We start from the raw sequence: 15,284 nt of genomic DNA, 5'->3' as shown, positions 1-15,284 counted from the left end.
AGAGTTCTCCTCCCTCCCTGTGCCCTTCCCCACAGCCCCCCCACCACAACTAAATAATGCCCCACACAGACCCCCAGTTCCCTGACACACACAGATCTCCCCCACTGCCCAGCACCCCCCCAACAGGCCCCCACTGCCTAGCACCCCAAAACACACAAACCTTCCCCACTGCTCAGCGCCCGCCACACCCTCACAGCCCAGTGCCCTCCACACCCTCACAGCCCAGCACCCCACACACACCTCCCAGACACTCACTCCATCACACCCTTTCCCCTTCCCTGGCTGCACTCACCAGCCCTGCTGGGAGATCTCTGGCTCCGAGGGTCAGAGCAGCAAGGGGGGGTCTCCAGACTCTCCACGTGCTGCGCCCACCACAAGTGGGAGCTCCGTCGCTCCCGTTGGCCGGGAAAAGTGCCAATGGGAGCTGCCGGAGCCGCGGAGCGGAGCTTGCAGGTGAGAGCAACCCGCAGCGCCCCGTCCCGCCCCCCCCCCCCCCAAGGGCCCGGGGGGATTTGGGGGCGGGGGGGGGGGGTCCCAGCAGTGCCTACCTGGGGCGGCTGCTCCTGGGAAGGATATGGCAGGTCCCTCTGGTTCCTAGGATCAGGGGCGGCCGAGGGGTCTCCACGTGCTACGCCCGCCACAAGCACGAGCTCCATGGTTCCCATTGGCCGGGAAAAGCGCCAATGGGAGCTGCCGGAGCCACGGAGCAGGGCTTGCAGGAGCAGCAGGCAGCGCACAGAGAGCCCCCTACCCCCCACCCTGAGGGACCTGCTGGGGGGCAAGGTGGGGAGTCCCGGCAATGCTTACCTGGGGCGGCTCCCAGGAAGCATCCAGCAGGTCCCTCTGGCTCCTAGGGTTGGGGCGGAGGGGGGGCGGAGGGCTCTCTGCCCGCTGCTGGCACCTGCAAGCCCCGCCCTGCAGCTCTGATTGGGCAGGAGGAAGCCGGTGCAGCACGCGGAGACCCCCCTCCGCCTCTGTGCCTAGGGGCTGCACTGCAGGCTCCTGCCGGTGGGCGGGCGCCAGGAGCTGCTCCACCAGGAAGTGCCGCCAGCCCAGGACTTCAGGTGCGTGCGGTGAACTGTCCCCGATATCGGGACAAAGGGCATCCCGACCAATGTGCGGTCGGGACGCGGGACAAATGTCTTAAAATCGGGACTGTTCCGATAATATCGGGATGTCTGGTCACCCTACCTCGAGAGGTCATCTAGTCCAGTCCCCTGCACTCATGGCAGGACTAACGATTATCCAGAGCAGTGGTTCCCAAAGCGGGGTTCGCGAACCCCTGGGGGTTCCCAGAACCTTTCAGGGGGTTCGCCAGAAAAATGTCACTAATGGTGGTCAGAGGACCCCGGGCATTGGAGGCAGCAGGTGGGACCCGGTTGCAGGGCAGACAGCCCGAGCCCTGCCCCGTCAGCGGGGGAGCCAGCAGCCCGAACCCCAGGGAGAGCGGTGCCGGATGCTGAATCAGACCTGAGATTTTATCTTTCTCCAGTGGTTCCGGACTTCCAAGAGCTATACAGAGCAAAGCAACCGCATCCATCACACTGAGGAAATTTAAACTTAAATCCCTGGAAATATTCATTTTTAGGAGAGGGTTCACGAGATTTCACAAATTAGTGAACGGGGTTCGCGGGCTGTTAAAGTTTGGGAACCACTGATCTAGAGCATCCTTGACAGGTGTTTGTCCAACCTGCTCTTAAAAATCCCCAATGATGGAGATTCCACAACCTCCCTAGGCAATTTATTCCAGTGCTTAACCACCCTGACAACAGTTAGGAAGTTTTTCCTAATGTCCAACCTAAACAGCCCTTGCTGCAATTTCAGCCCATTGCTTCTTGTCCTATCCTCGGAGGTTAAGGAGAACCATTTTTCTCCTTCCTCCTTATAACAACCTTTTATGTACCTGAATGCAGACATTCACTTTCTTGTTGCAATTGGTTATTATCTATCTATCTACCACAAATGGCAAGCAAGGACTTGTATTTTTGCTGCCAAGTTCTGTTCATTTTCTTACCTCATCGTCCCTTCTTGCCTCCTCTCACCCTAGTTGTCTCTTTAGCCCACCTGTTACAACCATCTTACACCTAGTGTCTGACAGGACAGGAGTTATACAGTGTTATTGTAGCCCTGTGGGGTCCCAGGATATTAGAGAGAGAAGGTGGAATAGATAATGTCTTTAATAGATCAACTTCTGTTGGTAAGAGATACAAGCTGTTGAGCCACATAGAGCTCTGCTTCAGGACGGGAATTGCCTTTTTTATTTGCCTGCATAGTGCCTTGCTTAATGGGACCCTGTTCCTTGACTGAGGTTCCTAGGAGTGACAACAATAATAATAGTTAATAATAATTTCTATTATATAAAGTATTCAGAGTAGACACCATGTTTACTTCTGTGACTGTGATGCACATAGCCCATTGTGGATGCTATTAAAAACAAATAAGAATAATAATTAGCTTTCTAGCTAGCATCCAATATCAAGATATCTGGACAGTGATCTATAGATGTGAGAAGTGGCTTTCTTCTTTCAGCTTCACTGACTGGCACAACTCACAGACCATGCAAAATACTGATTGAACGAATAGTTTGTTTTCTTCACAAGGAATTCACATGAGCTTAATTTTCCTTAGGAATGCCCCAGATATCGTGAAAGTGCTCTATAGCAAGTGGAGCTTCCTTTTTATGCCCTTATTCAATTTTCTTCTTTTGCAGGCAAAGAATTTGATTTTATCACAGTTACTGTGAACTAAGAACAATAAGTCTTAAATCAGCACTAAGGAGGTGTAAAAGGGCCACAAGAAAAACATACGGACACTAACAGCCAGACACTAACCTGCAGAAAATGTAGCAACATGCAGAATAATCACAACAGGCACATGGACCTTATTGATTACACTATGTGTTATGCTTGCCATCAGGTAGTGTAAAATATCTAATTTTTGTTTGCTGTAGGTATAACAGTAACTGTTACTTTTCTCAAACTGATCAGAGAAACAATTAACTAATCCTGACACAGGCCAAGATTCTGCAGTGTGGTTTTACCTGAGTGGGAGTGTCCAGCCACATGGGTCCATTTCAGGGTCAGGGCAATAAATTTTCCAGATTACATCAAAGGAAAACTGTGTTAATTAATTCTGGTGTAAGTAAATTTGATCTAAGTAAATTGTGGGGGTTGGGAGGTTTTGTCTGTTTGTCTGTTTGTTTGTTTGTTTGTTTGTTTGTTTGTTTGTTTGTTTGTTGGGAAGGGGGTCAAAGTGTTGTAGATTGTGGACCTAAGAGAACACAGTAGTAGTTATTACAAGTAGTTTCATAATATACTGTTTTAAATTTTGGTTATATGAGAAAAGTATTCATTTGCCTACAAAGTGACTGACTGTTATTTTTGTAGTGTTTGTTAACACCAAAATAAACCAATTATGTTAAAATATACCTAAAACAATAATATTAACATTAGAGTGTATGGTGCATCACCTACATATACAATAAAACCAATTCACTGCACCGTGTAATTTTCTGGAAGGTGATTTTCACTATATTATTATTTTTCACTTATTTTTTGTATTATCTTAGCATCTAGAAGCTCTGGTCATGGATCAGGACCCCATTGTGCTAGGGCTGTACAAGCACAGAACAGAAAGACACTCCCTGCCCCAAAAAGCTTACAATCTAACTATAAGACAAAACACAATATGCTAGGACATGCTATGGTACTTCATCTAGTTAAAAACATAGAATGCTACATGGTAGATGTTATACTCAGAAGAAAAATGAAGTAAATAAAATAAAAAATCCCACCAGGAACTATATATAGAGAGGGTTTTTATATATATGAAATCAAATGTGTTATATGCAGGCAATAAGCAGGAAAACTTTTGCAAGGTACTAACAAAATTAAAGGGCCTTATTTTGACCCAAGCTATGGCTCTTTACATCAATTGAGTGTCAGAAAATGGCCACAAAGCTACCCTTAGCAGGCATCTAAGGATTCCCCCAGCATAGCTGACTATACCCCATGTCCTCTTGGCCCCCTGACAATAGTGGGTGTGAACATGCTAGATCCTTTCTAGAGGGTGCTGCTCTCCAGAGATCTGAGACCTGCGAAACCTTGGGAGCCATTGAAAGCCAGTGGCAATTACAACAATCTTGGCAGCCCTGGAGATTAAGGGAGAGCAAAAGTAAACCTTTTGTGCTCCCTTTCTCCTCAGCTGCTTTGAACAGACCTCTGCACAGCTGACTGTCTAGTCACTATGTACAATTATGTGGCAGGGTTGGAAGACAGCATTATAGTTTACTGCAGTGGTTCCCAAACTTGTTCTACCGCTTGTGCAGGGAAAGCCCCTGGCAGCCAGGCCGGTTTGTTTACCTGCCGCGTCCGCAGGTTCGGCCGATCGCGGCACCCAGTGGCTGCAGTTTGCTGCTCCAGGCCAATGGGAGCTGCTGAAAGCAAACAGCGGCCACTGGGAGCCGCGATCGGCCAAACCTGCGGACGCGGCAGGTAAACAAACTGGCTCGGCCCACCAGGGGCTTTCCCTGCACAAGCGGTGGAACAAGTTTGGAAACCACTGGTTTACTGCAAAAAAACCCATAAAGCAAATGGCATTATGCTGTGTCAGTAACTTGAGCCTCTCAAGAAGGCAGTAAATAATAATAGAGAATGCAGAAAAATAACTGCTGCATTAAAGAAAAATCAGTGTCCATCCTATAGAAAACAGCACTTTATGAAGAAACGTGAGAATATTACACATGACACGTTGATTTGCTTATCCTTGTTTCACGGGTGGTGGTATAATTCTAGTTAAGAAATTGGGTGATACTCAAAGTCAAATGAGAGAATGTTCCCCCATATTTGTATTACTTTCTGGTTGTTTAGGACTTGATCCTTTGCCCTTCCATGGCCAAACTTCCATTATGTTTTATGTAGATCAGGCCCTACTCCCATTTCTCCAAGTTCGCACTCTGGTGTCTGTCCATTACACAATACTACACTGGTAATTTTTCCATTATAACTGGTTCACAGTCATCAGTGCTTGTGTTAACACATGGTTCTGCTCTGAAAAGAGATTCTGTAAAAATGGCATTGTAGTGGTCTATATTTATTGTCTCTCAATAACTCCCAGATCCTGGGACTGTTCTCAGTTATGCTAAGGCCCTTGAATGCTGCCTTAGCAGTTGAAAAGGGTGTTTTAAAAGGGTGGAAACAACCCCTTGAGAATAGCCCTCTGCAAAGGGCCCTTTGTGATGTTATCTGATTAAAATGGGACCATGTATATCATTGTTGCTACCACTGTTAAACAATTGCAACAAATCTTGTACAAAGTGTATCATGTAAGGTGTCAATGGAAAAGTTAGGATTTGCTGAACATGATTATCCTATTTGTATGCATGTGTTATTTTAGTATCTGAAGCTATGAATATTGACTATGTACCTGTATTTCAAATGTGTTTGCTCCTGTGATAACATCCACAAGGTAGTTTACATCCAGTCTAGCCACACATTGTGAATGGACTATTCAAGCTGAAGGTCCATCAGTGAACAACATGGGCCATGGAAGAAGCTTATCCCCACCTAATGAACTTGCTTGTGGACATTCTAGCTAGAATATGGGTAATGGCCCTATTATGACTCATTGAAGCATGCAAGGGCATGTGACCAGCTCATGTGACACTAGACTACTCCAACTTGTGCCTGTACTTTTCCACAAACTGTGCTGACTGCTGAGGGCTTTGGTTGGAACAATGAGTTTCCCTCCACATGGCAGAAGCTATAAGAGGCCCTGGAAACATCTCCATTTTGCCTCTTTCCTGCTCTGATCTCTGGACTATGGACTTATACTAATGGGAGCATTCTAACCAAAGGACTGAGGACCTTCCAATCATTTGGAAGCAACCAGCAACTTAACAAGCCAGCAGTTTATACCATCACTGCTTCACACCTGATCCAAGAATGCTGCAATTATTGTATTTGATTCCTTTAAACAATTTTAACTCTCACCTCTTTCTTTTTTCTTATAAATAAACCTGGAAATATTAGATACTAAAGGATTGGCAACAGTGTTATTATTGGTTAAGATCTGAGTTATATATTGACCTGGCTATGTGGCTGGTCTTTTGGGATCAGAAGAACCTTTTCGTTGATGAAACTGGTTTTAAATAACCACTCTTCATTAAGTCTAGTGTCTGGGTGTTGAAACAAGGACTGGAATACCTAAGAAGGCTGCATTTCTGACTTCTTGTTAGCCAGTGTGGTGAGACAGAAGTTTACTTTTGTTGCTGGTTTGGTATATCATAGAAGAATAACCACCAGTTTGGGGGAGGAGGGGTGTCTGCCCTATTTCCCACTAGTTTGTCCTGAATTTGGTATTCTTGGTTGTGACCCACTGAGGCACGTTGACACCCTTCCTGGCTGATGTAAAGCTGGTGTAAGAATTCTATATTGGCCCATAGTAGGTGGGGCTTGGGACACGTCAAGGGTGTGGCTGAACTATATTATTACTTCAGTTTTTCTCTGCTTTCAGGGACCCATAAGGGCCTTGTTGATGCAACATCATGACAAAAATAATCTCATCACAATATCTGGACATTTCTCTGTGATTATTTCAGAAGTCAAACATACAGTTGTGTTAATAAATATAAATAAATAGGATATGTATTAGGTAATTTACTCCTCATGCATGAAAAGTCAGTTAATAAATTTCCTTCTGGCATCACGATAAAGTTAGGTCTTCAGGAGTGACATACAGATGGAGAAGTTGGGGGCTTTTGAGGATGAACTCCTGGAGGTCTTTCTGTGCATATGAGATAGCATAGAAAAAAGCACAGAACAATATTGTGGGGTTCTGACAGGTAGGCAGTCATGGGGGGAGTGGACCCAGAATAAAATTATGAAACAAGGGAAGATAAGTAAGGGGGGTGGGCCCGGGGAGTCATGCAGGGTTTTGAAGGTGGTAACAAGAAGTTTAAATCTAATGAGTTGGAAAGAGAGCCAGTAGTGGGACTAAAAGAATATGGTGGTCTGATCAAAGCAGGGGGCAATAAAGTATTATTTTAGTAGCAGTGTTTTGTATGGATTGGAGGGGGCAATGAAAGTGATAGGGGAACTAAAAAGTGGGATGTTGCAAAAGTCAAGACAGGAGATGATGAGAGTCTAGGTGAGAGATTTCATGGTGTGGGTAGGAAAAGAACAGATCTTAGAGAAGTGGAGGAGGAAGAAGCATCAGGATTTGCTCACCTATTAGACATGAGGGGCAAGGGAGAAAGAGGAGACAAATATGATCGCCAGGTTTCAGGGTTGAGTGACAGAGAGGAAATAGCTTCCTATTGTCACTAAACAAAGGATGGAGACTGATACTATAGTCAAAGGAGACAAATGCTTTTTCTGCTTTGGTCATCATCATTATCACTATTTATTTGTTTTGCAGCAGTGCCTAGAAACCCCAATCACGGAAGAGGGCCCTTTGTGCTAGGTGCTATCCAAACATATAAGAAGGCATGTTCCCACTTGAAGAGTTTGCAGTCTAAAAAGATGGATAACTGACAAAGAATGGGAGAAAGGGATACAACATCCAAGCACAATAATCAGGTTGATGATAGGCACAAGTCATGTTAGTTCCTTTTCCCCCCAATTTTAACTGTTGCACCTAACCTAATTTCTAGGTAACTTTTATTAAAAAATTGAATTTATTTTGCCAACATTATGCATCTTGCTACTGGTTAACTATTTAAAAAGAAAAGTACAAAATTCTCCTCTCGTGCAAAGCCCTACAAAAGTGCTGAAATAAAACCTACTCAATAGTAACATCCCTCCAATCTCTCTTTTAGGGTCAGTCTTCTAGCCACCTACTTTTCAACAATCATTCCTATCTGTAAACAGAAATTAGCACCATACTCATGACATCACTGGGGCATGCTCCCAGTTTGAAGTTGCAGCAGTCCTCGGAGTGTTTTTGACCTGCTGGGGGTTCCTGCCTTTCATGGTTGCTCCTAGAAGGGGATGGGGTGGCTGCTGGGGTGTAGTCCTAACTCCAGGTTTTAGGCCAAGATGAGAGAATACTCAACCTGAATCACTCCCTCCCACAGTGCTGCTGCTGCTAGCTCCCCTCGTTCTTAATTTAATTAATTCATTGCATGACCACTTCTGATCTAGATTAAAGCAAAAGATCACATTATTTTAATATTATATTGGAATTCATTAATGATTTCTTCAGGTGTGTTTTTGTTGTTTCTGTGGGTTTTTCATTACATTAGTGGTAGAGTGGACTGGCTTTTCGGCCTCTGGATGTGTAATAGAGCCCTTGGACCTTATTCATCACTGTGTTTTGCCAAATATATGTTGCCATAGCACCGCTGACATCTATGGCATTACACCAGTGTAAAACTGGAGCAATGCAGTGACCAATCTGACTCTTTATCTGAGGTTCAAAGCTGTATCTAATACAGTTGGTAATGCAGACCCCATCTCCTCTGTTTATACCTACTGTATGAAGCCACAATCATTGCTGGCACAACTTCATTGATGTCAGAGGAATTATAGCATAGATGTATCTGGCATAGTCTGTCAGAATGACAAATGGCTGATAAAGGGGGAGGTGTGATTAACCACTGCTTGCCTGATAATGAAGATCCTGGGTCTAATTCTCTTCTTACTTACAACAGTTTGTACAGCTGTAACTCAATTAACCTCTGTGGAATAACTTCTCATTCACACTGGTATAAATCAAAGGAAACTCAAGCTCCAGTCTCTATTGCAGGGGTAGGCAACCTATGGCACGCGTGCCAAAGGTGGCATGCGAGCTGATTTTCAGTGGCACTCACACTGCCAGGGTCCTGGCCACCAGTCCGGGGAGCTCTGCATTTTACTTTAATTTTAAATGAAGCTTCTTAAACATTTTAAAAACCTTATTTACTTTACATACAACAATAGTTTAGTTATATATTATAGACATATAGAAAGAGACCTTCTAAAAATGTTAAAATGTATTACTGGCACGCGAAACCTTACATTAGAGTGAATAAATGAAGACTCGGCACACCCCGTCTGAAAGGTTGCCGACCCCTGCTCTATTGAATACTAGCAAAGGAGGCAATACGTAATAATTTTATTGAAACTTTGGCTTATGACCCAATGTTCTTTCACAATGTCTATAGTTTAATCGTTAAGGATACTTGCTACTCTCCCAGTGACTATGGCTTCTGGAGAGCATTTTTTTTCTCTCTCTTGCATACCTGAAAAAGTAATAATGTACTACCATTCCTGAACAACATTTTAATCTTCATCAAGAGCTGACAGAAGACATAAGTAGACGAATAGAAAACACAGCTGACCACTTTCTAAAACAGTCAAGATCTTGGAAAAGTTTTGCTTTTTAGAAATCAGCTATTTCACTGTTGTTCATAAATATGCAGCTTATTTACATACTAATTTGCATACAAGTCCCATTCATCCACACCCCATAGTGAAATTCTGTAATCATGACTGTGAGTAAATATCTAAGGCAGTGATCACCCACCATGGCATTGCCCATCAGCATTTTCACAAATTTCTTCAGAGTTGGCATAGTATTTGTTCAATTCTGCAATGACATTTGTTTTTTCTACTAATTTAGGGTGGTTTTGCCACCATTTTAGAGCTGATCATCTTCAGTGCTAGATGTAATCTTGTGGTAGACGGAAATGTTCATGTCATTCTGGCCATTCACTTCTAAATGGATAACTGCATTATAGGTGTAATGCAATGACTTTACACAGTGGCATAATGCAGTAAACCACCAGTAAAACATTTGAATCAAGAACATGTAGTTTTTCCTTGTTAGAAGATTCCGTGATGTGTGAAGAGAACTCTCAGCTACCCCATTTGTTTGTGATCATATGAACTTGATGAAACATATTTAAACAGATGCTTTCTAGACAATTGGTGAACTGTTATTTATATATTTTAGTCCACAATCAGTTATTAACCCATCAGGAATTACATGGCATGCAGGTTATTATATGCAATAGGTTAGAACATATATATGTATCATAGTACTCATAGAATTCAAAAGAATAAGAGTAGTAGAGATAATACTTTATGTTAGGCTTAAACAGATATGCTTCCATTTGGACTGTGAGTACTACAGAATTTCTCGTGACTTGTGTGTTTATTCCATATTATGGTAAATTTTGTTTTATTTATTTTAATATAGACTATAACCTGATTGCTCATTTATATCACTGTAAATCTTTTGTTGTTATACTGTCTTGTTGGTACAACTAATGTGCGATCACAATTGGATCCTATATATTGTTATTCCTAAATCTTCTGAGAATTGATTCTCCTTACTACACCAAACCCTGAGTAGAAGGCTGATCCAAACTGGGTTCTTGAATTCCCTAATGTTAATGTGTGAATTGGTTGATGTCAAACATCACTCTTCCTTCCCCTCAGAACTCTGGAAGGTCACCTCCACAAAGCACCAAACTCCGGTGAATATTGAGAATACTTAGGTCACTGCTGCTCCAACTCCCCCATATGATACGGTGAGATGCTGTTCGGTACACCCAAAACTGTAAGCCACCTCTCTGCCTCAGCAAGAGTGAGCTTTGCTGCAGATAAGGCTGTGTGTCAGCTCTCTGCCACACCAGCCTGTCTTTCTTATGAGCAAACTCCTCAAGACTTAACCTTGCTTTGCAGGTAACTTACAGCACACTCCAGTTTATGAGTTCCCCGGAGACATCTCTTTGCAGTGTCCAGCCCTCTCCTGAAACACTCACAGACATTATTAAGTTCATTGCTTCTTTAATACACTGCAGACAATACATTGCGACTCATTAATTTAACTGGCGTTTGACAAACACACTTATTTCAATCACAGTACTGTCTTGGTTTATATTAAAAGTAAAACCCATTTATTAAACAAAAGTCATAGATTTAAGTGATACCAAGTATAAGAAATAAAGATAGAAATGGTTACACAAACAAAAGTAAAAATATGCCTCTAAGACTAAAACCTGATTTAAATCTCTTGTTCAGAGAAGTTTCTCACCAAGTCTCTTCCAGCATGGCTGCCCAAACTGTCTGGCCAGGACCCTTCACAGAACATAAAATGCTTGGGTTCTTTGTCTCCTCAGGTGAAGAATAACTTAGGGGTTTGTTCTCCCTCTCTTAGTAGTCCAGTAAACCTGTGAAATGTATCTTCTGAAATGTGTCCCCAGATAGAATTCCTTTTCCCTGGTGGATGTGGATGCCACGCTGCCTGGTGTAGACTCTGTGCTGTCTTCTCCCCCACTGGTGACTTTTACAATGCAAATGATCTCTTCCTATAACCTCCACTACAAATGAATAGCCTACTGAATTTGGCCACACCTGATTTGAGGTGTTGGCCTCTTTCCTTTATCTGGAATAAACTTGTCTGGAGTGAACTCTCCCTGACATGCCTGGTTTAAACACCTTTTAGTCTCATATTTCCAGCCCATCTGTAAAGTTCTGTGGGGGCTGATCATACATACATCATGCAAGAATGTTAATGATAAGTAAGTTATTGGTTTTCCAATTATATATTACATTCCACCTTTTGGGTAAATATCATGACAACAGTGTTCCTTCTGGTCTTGGGATGCTCTAAGGGTCACAGATAGTTCTTCCAGTTTGTAACCAAGGCAATTCTATCATGATGTTTCAATGAGCTTCTATTCTGTGAGCACCCAGACACTATGTTAATAATGAGCACCTTAAAAATCGGTGTAAATAGTAACTAATAAATAGAGTCAAATCATGACTTTAATTATCTTCCTCTCAGTCCTTACTTAAGCAACATTCCCTTTGACTTAACTGAGAGTTTTGTCTGAGTAAAGACTGAATACAAACATAAAAACTGAATAAGGACGTCAAGCTTTGGTCCATAATATTTAAGTCAGTTTATATGAAATCGATATGCCTTATACACCGGTATTCATGCTTTCCCAACATTTAACACCTTGTGATAGTTATTTATATATTTGACAGCTAAGGTGCTGCTGGTTCAGTAAAACACAACTATTCAGGACGGCACTTGAGCACTTAATTCAGTGCTTTCCTAAATCTGGCCCTAAATGAACATTGCATTTCTGTGAGCTCCCACAACTCTATTGAAGGTTTACAGGAATAGAAAAAGAAAATGAATAGTGTAGTTGTGTCTAGAAAAATTAGCAAGTCTAGTGGGAGAGCTAGACACAACAGAGCACATAAACCATGCTGACACATGGTAAGTATGTCTAAAGCATGCTTAATGAAGCTGGGGGAAGTACCAAACATAAGAAGTTGATAAAAGTCACTTTGTATAGTGAAGCTGTTGAAGTACTATCTAATCTGAATTGGGGGAGAATATTCACAGTAGTTTTTATTTTTCCGTTTCTGTTGATTCTTGTTGAAGTTGACTACATAAAAAGCAATGTATAGATTTTTGTGTTGATTATTGACACCTCTTTCCAGTCACTCTTTATATTTTGTTTTAATAGGATGACAGATAACAGGAGCAGTAGACAACCTGATAGCTTGCTGAGAGATATTTAAAGAGAGAAAGTGGGGGGATAATATTCTAACTGGATACTTGGCTGATCTGCACTGGATAAAATATGACATCTGAAGAATAACAGTTATTGAGAAACTTTCAAAGCAGAGAACTGTGCTGGGTGGTACTGCCCAGGTGGATCCCATCTCAATGCCTGGCGCACAAATTAGTAAACTTTCTGATCAGTTTCTCTCTTCCCCCATATGTGGCTCCAGCCATTTCTTCCTTGGATGCTCTTCCCCCCGAGACATATTGAGAGGGAATATGTCTTCCTCTGAAACTTTCCCTCATTGGCCACTATTGAAGCTAACATAGTTAGGGCCCTACCAAATTCATGGTCCATTTTGGTCAATGTCACAGTCATAGGATTTAAAAAATTGTAAATTTCATGATTTCAGCTATTTAAACCTGAAATTTCATTGTTGTAATTATAGGGGTCCTGACCCAAAAAGGAGTTGGGGGAGGGGTTGCAAGGTCATTGTAGGGGGGTTGTGGTACTGCTATCCTTACTTCTGTGCTGCTGCTGGCAGCGCTGCCTTCAGAGCTGGGTAGCTGGAGAGCAGTGGCTGCTGGCTGAGAGCCCAGCTCTGAAGGCAGAGCTGCCACCAGCAGCAGTGGAGAAGTTGTAGTATGGTATTGCCACCCTCACTTTTGTGCTGCTACTGGGGGGGTGCTGCCTTCAGAGCTGGGCATCCGGCCAACAGCCGCCTCTCTCTGACCACCCAGCTCTGAAGGCAGTGGAGAAGTAAGGGTGGGAAAACTGTGACCCCCGTAAAATAACCTTGCGACCCCCCCCTGCAGCTCCCTTTTGGGTCAGGACCCGCAATTTGAGAAACTCTGGTCACTCATGTGAAATCTGTATAGTAGAGGGTAAAAGCACCCAAAAGACCAGACTTCACGGTCCATGATGCGTTTTTCATAGCAATGAATTTGGTAGGGCCCTTTTAACCAGATTTGCTCATTACTTTGGGGGTATGCTTATTTATTAGGGTTACGCTTCGGGGGGGGGGGGGGGTGTTTCTGTAATTCTATCAATGTATTGCTTGTGTCACTTGTGTTTTCATACAGAGCTCTACTTCTCTCTTCTGCAAGTTCCCTCCCAGTGGAGCTATCCTGCAGGACCTAGGTTCCCCAGGGCTGGGTTCTTCCAGCCCCAGAATCACATGAACATGCACACACATATTAACAGAGCTCGGCTGAGTGGATTGGGTTAATCAGCACTCCCAAGCTGACCCCTTATATGTCCCTGGACTCAGCAGGCTGGGTCGAGCAGCACTTCCAAGCTGTCACCCTCATATGCCACGAGCACCGCACTGGAATAGAGTATGCCTGAACAGGCTGGGTCGAGCAGCACTTTCAATCTGCCACCCTCATATGCCCCTGGACTTAACAGGCTGGGTCAAGCAGCACTTTCAATCTGCCACCCTTATAGGCCCCTGGACTCAGCAGGTTGGGTCGAGCAGCACTTCCAAGCTGCCACCCTCCTATGCCACAGGTTCTGCACATCCCTATCCCCACTTTCACATTACAATTGTTCTGGTAGTAACCCACTGGATGAGTAAACCCCACAGGAGTTTTGGGCGCTACAGAGATATTTATCTTAGGCAAGATGAGCGTTGCTGCAGAGCAAATGGGGAAGCCAACAACACAAAAGAAAGGGGGGGGGGAAGCAACCAGCTTAACCATAAAAGTTATTTATTGCCAGGTAATAACCATAGAAGGAGAGCCAAACAAACAAAACAGTTACAATATTAAATCTAGCTTAAATTTTATTACAAAAGTCAGGTTTAGAAAACTATACCTGATCACACAAGTCAGGGTTAGAAAGCTGTACCTAGAAAACCAGAGAGAGAGAGGTGGTTTCCCTCCACTCCCTGAAGCTTGAACCGGTCAGGGTTCCCAGATGGTGGTGGTAGCTGAGGGTCTGGAGTGCTGGAGACAGGCAGAGCCCCCAGCACAATCAGTCAGAAGAAGATGAAGTCCCAATGGAATTGATGCAGATTTTGGATCCAGGCATCAGAACCCTTACTTGAGCGTGGGTAGGGGTTTTTGTAGGGAAACAACAATGGTTCAAGGGAGAACACTAGATTTGTTTATGGGTAAACTGATGGCTCAAGGGAGTATACCAACCTTGTTTTGTTCAGGCTAGACAATAGGAACTGATCATTCCTGGCTATGGGCGGTGTTCCTTCCAGGGAGCTCACAATGCAATTAGGCAGCTTCAGTATTTTGGATACCAATAAAGGATTTATTGCTAGAATTAGTCTGATAACTACTGAGCTGGGTGTGTGCAGGCATTGGTTCATTAACATCTGAAGCAGAGATCCCCATCATGCAGTGCTTCCCTGCTTTTCTGGTCCCAGAGTTCAGTGCGGTTCTTGCCTTGGAATCTCTGTTCTTCATTCTGTATGCTAACGGAGATGCCTCCCTTTCCCATCTTTGATGCAAATGAGGCTAGGGAAGTTGCCTTAATCCAGTCACCTTTGTCTGTATGGGGTGTCTCCTGCTGCCTTTTCATTGCTTTTTGTAAGTCTTTCTTCTGATCAGTTTTGGTTCAAGTAGAGGCAGGCTGTGTGTGTGTGTGTGTCCTTCCTGAGTCAGACCAGGGCCGGCTCCAGGCACCAGCTTGCCAAGCAGGTGCTTGGGGTGGCCACTCCGGACAGGGGCGGCAATTCGGCGGACGGTCCCGCACTCCCGCTCGGAGCCAAGGACCTCCCGCCGAATTGCCACCGCAGATTGCGATCGCGGCTTTTTTTTTTTCC

This window comes from Terrapene carolina, unplaced genomic scaffold (assembly GCF_002925995.2).
Source record: "Terrapene carolina triunguis isolate 2854851 unplaced genomic scaffold, T_m_triunguis-2.0 Scaffold42, whole genome shotgun sequence".
NCBI classification, from domain to species: domain Eukaryota; kingdom Metazoa; phylum Chordata; order Testudines; family Emydidae; genus Terrapene; species Terrapene triunguis.
The sequence above is the reverse complement of the archived record's forward strand: the minus strand, read 5'-3'. Positions refer to the sequence as shown.